Raw genomic sequence first — 6,000 nt, 5'->3', positions numbered from 1 at the left:
GACTCCTCTGACCTCAAATAGCCTTGGGGCGTACAAGTGTATTAGGGTTTTGACAGATTTCTGTCCGCCTGACAATTTAGAGTGAACGCCTATCTATACGAATGGCGCGGACAATGGTATGCCGTCTCGCTTTTGGAATATGCGGCCGTCTTGCCATTGCGGAGGGAGCTTTAGCTCCGTCAACTTATTTTTGGACGTGCCGTTTATTAGGTCGTCTTCTTTTCGCCTATTTTAACGGCGTTGCTCTTTGCCTCTCCAAATTCTAGGTTAAATTTTCAAATTATAACCGTTCAATTTTGTTAGGCGGGAAAGATGAATTTACTGTCTTACCCCCATAAATTTTTCTTATATTTACAAGGGGTTTGACCTCATTTTCGCACTTTGGAACTTTACATTTTCTAGAGAGAAGTCAGATCTTCTAGAGAGAGAAAGTGTATTTTCCTTTGAATCTTCGAGAGCTCCGCTGTGCTTTTTAGTTTTCCGGGCACATTCGTTGAGTTTTCCGGTCAACTTTCAAGACTTCCAAGTTTTCAACACGTACAGAGGTAGGCCGCCTATTTTCTTTTCCTTGCATTTTTTGTTTCTTTATTCTTCATTTAAAATATGGCTCAACACTCGGCTTCGTCTGTTTCTCCTCATGAGGCCGGCCGTTCGCCTGGGACTGAGGAGTCTAGAGTGGACGGAGACGAGTTGTCTCCTTCATGGAGTGGGTCCATTTCTAGTGCGTACCAACTCACTTCCACCCATTCTTCTCTGTCCCTACAGTCGAACATGGCACGGACGATGCAGACGTACGATCGTCATGCGACCAGAAATCCTGACGGTAGTCTGGTGAACCCTAGGCCTCCTTATGACCCTAATAATACTAATTTAGAGACCCCTTCTTCTACTCCTACGACCGCTTCCACGGGCACTCACTGCTCGGCCGTGGAAGTAACTTCCTCTTTCGAGGAGCGCCAAAGAACTCAGGGAGCTTCTACCGCAGGGGGTACGTACGGGCGTACTCCGGGGTTGAGGTTCCCCCAATATGCCAACTCGGTCATGGATGGGGCCGAGTTGCTACTCTGTGAAGGACCTCCTTCCTCTTCTCGGGCGGACACTGATCCATCCGTCCCTACTCCCTCAAAACTCTATCTCCGATATGGCAGGTCGGACAGGCCAAGAACTGGGGTCTCAATTAATGAACTGTCCGACCAGCCCCCTTGCAGAGCACCTCCTACTGGGAGTTAGGCGGCCGTTGCCAAAGACAAAGGCAAAAGGCCCCTAGAAGACATTATCTCCCCCAGGGGTGGCCATAGCTCTAGGAGCCGCAGCTCAGCGGAGGCAGCCGATCTGGACAGAGTGTTGTCCTCTGAGTTTGGGAGCGCTCCTCAACGGGAGGAAGGAGAGGTCGAGAAAGCGGCCCAGGGCGAGGCGACGGCCGAGGAAGACGTCGCCAACGCCGACAACTTTAAGGACCCGTACGCCTGTACGGTGGGTAGCACAGCCTTGGGCTACCTAAATGACAAGTTTGAGGAGTACAAGGCATTCCTCCACCTTGGGGAGGGGTTTGAAATTCAGCCCCCAAGGAAATCACATGTTGTGGCTGCCTAGGAGGAAGAGAGGCCAGGCCAAAGGTCGTTCAGCGTCTACAGGGCGGCTCTAGACGTCGGACTGCGCTTTCCTCTCCACCCCTTCGTCCGCACCGTTCAGGACGAATACGACATTGCTCTTTTCCAGCTGATGCCGAACAGCTGGTTAAACATTTTCGGGTACTTGGTGACGTGCATCTGCAAAGGCTTCAAGCCGGACTTTGCAGTTTTCTGTGAGATGCACTCACTGACCAAGCTGGACGCTGAAACGGACGGCTGGCTTATTCTGAGTACCAACAGGGACTACATGATGGTGGTCGACCGCGTCTCCAAATGGCGTGACTGGAAGCACCGATTCTACCGCATCAAGACAAAAGATGTTGAATTCAATCTGTGGATGAATTGGTTCAATGCTGAACCAATTTAGCTTGGACGCGGGGACCTTAAACCTGATAAGCCACCCGTCCACCCCAGCCAAGAGCACCAGCTTGAATAAGTCAAGAGGGTGAAGAGGAACGGCAAAACTGAGCGCGTTCCAAGCAACTGGGTCCCCTTATCCAGTTGGCTGCGGGATCCCACGTTCATGTCCGCCTATGGCCTCTACAAGAACTTTCCCCAAGGTGGACGCATGGACGCATATTTTTACACATACATAGGTTATTTAACGTTGAAGAGTTTTCTAACACTTTTTCCTTTTCTTTTTCAGTTGAGGCGTACAAGATGCTTGACCCAGAGCAGAAAGGGGAGGTAAACATGGCGGAGATTGACTTGGCTCGCTACAAGGCTCGTCAGAAGCTGTACGAGCAATCTAAAGGAGTAAGTATACCCATTTCCATTTCTTCTTTTCGTCCGTGTATGCATTACGGAAGAGATCTTCTTCCTGACTTGACACAGCCAATCAATTGTATTATCTTGCTCTTTTTTTCGCTAACTTTTGCCTCTTCAGCTGTCAACTCCAACCCCTAGGTCCAAAAGGAAGCAGTTGTTCCCTGCATCCAAGACGGACAAGGACGGTAAGGCGTCCAAGCAAAGGAAGACGGTCGCATCCAAGACCACTTCCACTACTACGGCTAAGACCACGTCGCGGACTGCCTCTAAGCAGTCCAACGGAGAACAACCCCGGCTGAGTGATAGCGGGGCCTCCAAGTCCATAGATCCGGCCGCCATGCCGGATCATGACAGGTCCGAGAAGTCGGACGATAGGGGTAAGTCGACCCCGGCAAAACCGACCGGGCCAGAAGTGACTCGCCCGTACAAAGAGTCAACGAATCTGATTGGCTTGAAGCCTCTCAGTCGGCCGGTGATCAGCCTGGCCGGACGGGAGAGGAGGGTGACGAGCCTACGCCGCCCCCGTCATTCACTTTCAACCTTCCTACCCCTCCAAGCTTCTCTGACAACCAGTCCCAGTAATTTTGAATTCTCTACTTCGTTTTTTTGTTTTTTTTTACTGAGCTTAAATTAAACTCTTTGCATCCGCGTGTAGATATTACAGAGGAGCTACAAATGAAGCTGCCTGGCCAGTCCCTAACTGGGGCGGACAGGAAGGCCATGCGGGAAGCCATGGCCCGGGCCGTCCTCGCTAAGCAGCGAGATAAGCTGCGGGGAATACATGAGGGCTTCCTCGGCCCCATGATCAATTACAGCGCTGAGGTAACTTTTTTCAACCCTCAAACTGAGGACCTTTCTTTGTTCTCTGATTCACTAACCCGTTTTTCTTGTGCGCAGCTTTTCTTGCGGTTGACCACCTTCCTTGAATGGAAGGATAAAGAAAACGAAAAGCTTAAGCGCGCCTGGGAAAAAGTCCAGAAGGCTTAGGATGCTGTTACTGGGGAAACGGCCATCCAGCGCCGATATTTTGATGCCCAGATCAACGCGCTGTCTGACAAGGCAGCGCGGCAGGCAGAGGATTTGGTGAAACTGGGTAAGGCCCTCGAACAAGAGACCTTAGCCAGGGACACTATGAGGCAGGAGAGGGATCAGGCCCTCTTGGACGGCCAGCGCTGGAAGGAAGGGTTTGAGCTGAGGCTTCAGAGAAGCTCAAAAGTGAGGTGTCCTTGGCCCAGAAACATTTGAAAGAGTCCCTGGATGAGGCGGACGCACTTAGGGCCGAGGTGGAGACTTTGAAGAAGTCCGTTGAGGACTTGACTCTTCAGCTGAAGACACCTTGAGCCCCTAGCGCAGACGAGGTCGTCCGCATTGAGAAGAACGCTGAGGACAGGCTGAAGAGCCACTTCTTCGAGGCATTCGAGCTTATGGTGGACGAAGGGGAGGCTGCCTATTTTCAAGAGCGCTTCACTAACGCCTCAACTTTGTCTGCCTCAGTGAAGAAGCTAAGAAGGCTGGACAGCCTTCTACAGAGCTGGACGCCACACCAACAACCTCAGAGGATCAGGAAAATGAAGTAGTGGCGGCCGACAATGATGGTGAAGTGGAGAGCAAAGAGGCGCAAGCTGAGGACGCATCTCTTGTCGCTTCTCAAGATCCCGCCCAAGTCCAGGATCCAGCTTCAACCCCAGCTGCCCCCTGATTTTCAGCTTTTTCTGCCTTTAAGTTCTATTTATGTATATATTTTTTTTAACTTTTCCTGCCGCCTTTTCGAGCGGTTTTATGTAAGATACTTTACCTCCTTTTGAGCGGTCTTTTTATTAATTCAGCTTTTCTATTTTGCTTCATACTTTGCAAATTTTTTGCTTTTTCGTACGCGTACTTTTTTACGTTTTTGTACATTCGTACAATTGGGGGGGGGGATGCCCCTTTATTCGGCGTTCGCCTAGTCCATATTTTAAGTGGTTTGATTGACTTGGTAGAATTTATACCTTGGGGGTATGACTACTAGCAAGTCAATCAAATCATAGTAATGATTGCCCTTGGACTAGGTGGTACGCCGAATCAACACATTATTTGCCCGTTCGATTGGATTTATGCGAGTTTGTCCGTTGAAACTATCGTTCGGACGCGCTCAGAAAATTTCAAGTATGATCTCAACTTAAAATTTCTAAGTTTGGCTGGGCTGGAATGCCTAGGTATGCCCTTGCCCCATTAGTTGGGTTTCCTAGGGTACCTTACCTTTTCTGTCCGCCTCAGTGAGGGACGGATGTATACATGCGACTCAGGGTCAAATCGCTCATTTTTATTTTATTTAATTTACTTTATTATGCGACCGGGTTGCTATGTTGCAAGCAACCTACTCACAAATTTCACGCGGCATTTCTGTGTAGACTATGACCGTGCAAATAAGCATAAATAGAAAGGAAAATAATATAACAATGTTTGACTTTTCATTAATTTGTCAAAATTACATTGTTGTGGCCGTACGGCTTACATTGCTCGGTCAACAGACCTAGCTGTATATACAGCTTTTGGCTAAATACTTAAACATAATATTTCTTCAAATTGTCAGTGTTCCATGTACGCGGAATAGGTCGGCCGTTCATGGCTTCAAGATGGTAAGTCCCATCTCGGACTTCTTCCCTGACTCGATACGACCCTTCCCAGTTTGGGGTCAGCTTCCCATCCTTATTTGCTCGTCCCACAGCCTCCATCTTCCTTAGGACCAGATCTCCCAATTTTATCGGCCGCTTTGACACCCGGCGATTGTATGCCCTTGTCATCCTTAGACGATAGATTTCGTGTCTAAGCGCCGCGTTGCCCCTAGCTTCAGGAAGGAAGTCTAGGGCGGTCTTCATGGCTTCCCAGTTAGCAGCTTTTGCGATGCCATGTATAATGCCAAGCCAAATTTTTCAATAGGGGGATACCTCAGCTCAGCGTTATGAAGTACATGGCTGATAAAGTAGACTGGGATCTGGTGGCCGTCCCGTTCAGCAAGCAGGACGACACTTAGAGAGTGTTCAGAGATGGCAAGATAGATAAATAGCTTCTCACTCTTAAGTGGACTGACAAGCCGAGGCAATGTATGAAGGTGGCCTTTTAGCTGTACGAATGCTTCCTCGGCCTCCTCTGTCCACTCAAACATGGCATTCTTTTTTATGGTTTGAAAGAAATAACGGCACTTATCCCCTGATCTTGACAGAAATCTACCAAGTGCTGCTAAACAGCCGGTCAATCTTTGTACTTATTTAATCGTCCTTGGTGACTTCATGTCCATGACGGCTTGGATCTTTTCAGGGTTGGCCTCAATTCCACGCTGATAAGTTAAAAATCCGAGAAATTTACCGGACTTAACACCAAAGACACATTTCTTTGGATTTAACATCATCTTATGCCGCCTGAGTTCAGTGAAAGTTTCTCGCAGATCCTTCAAATGGTCGGTCGGTTCTTTTGACTTGACAATCATGTCATCAATGTACGCCTCCATATTCCGGCCGAGCTGATCTCTGAAGACTGTATTAATGAGTCGTTGAAAGGTAGCTGGGGCATTCTTAAGGACGAATGGCATAACTTTGTAACAGTACAACCCCTGCTCAGTTAC

Source organism: Chenopodium album, chromosome 6 (assembly GCF_948465745.1).
Source record: "Chenopodium album chromosome 6, dcCheAlbu1.1, whole genome shotgun sequence".
Classification (NCBI taxonomy): Eukaryota; Viridiplantae; Streptophyta; class Magnoliopsida; order Caryophyllales; family Amaranthaceae; genus Chenopodium; species Chenopodium album.
Note: the sequence above shows the minus strand (reverse complement) of the source record.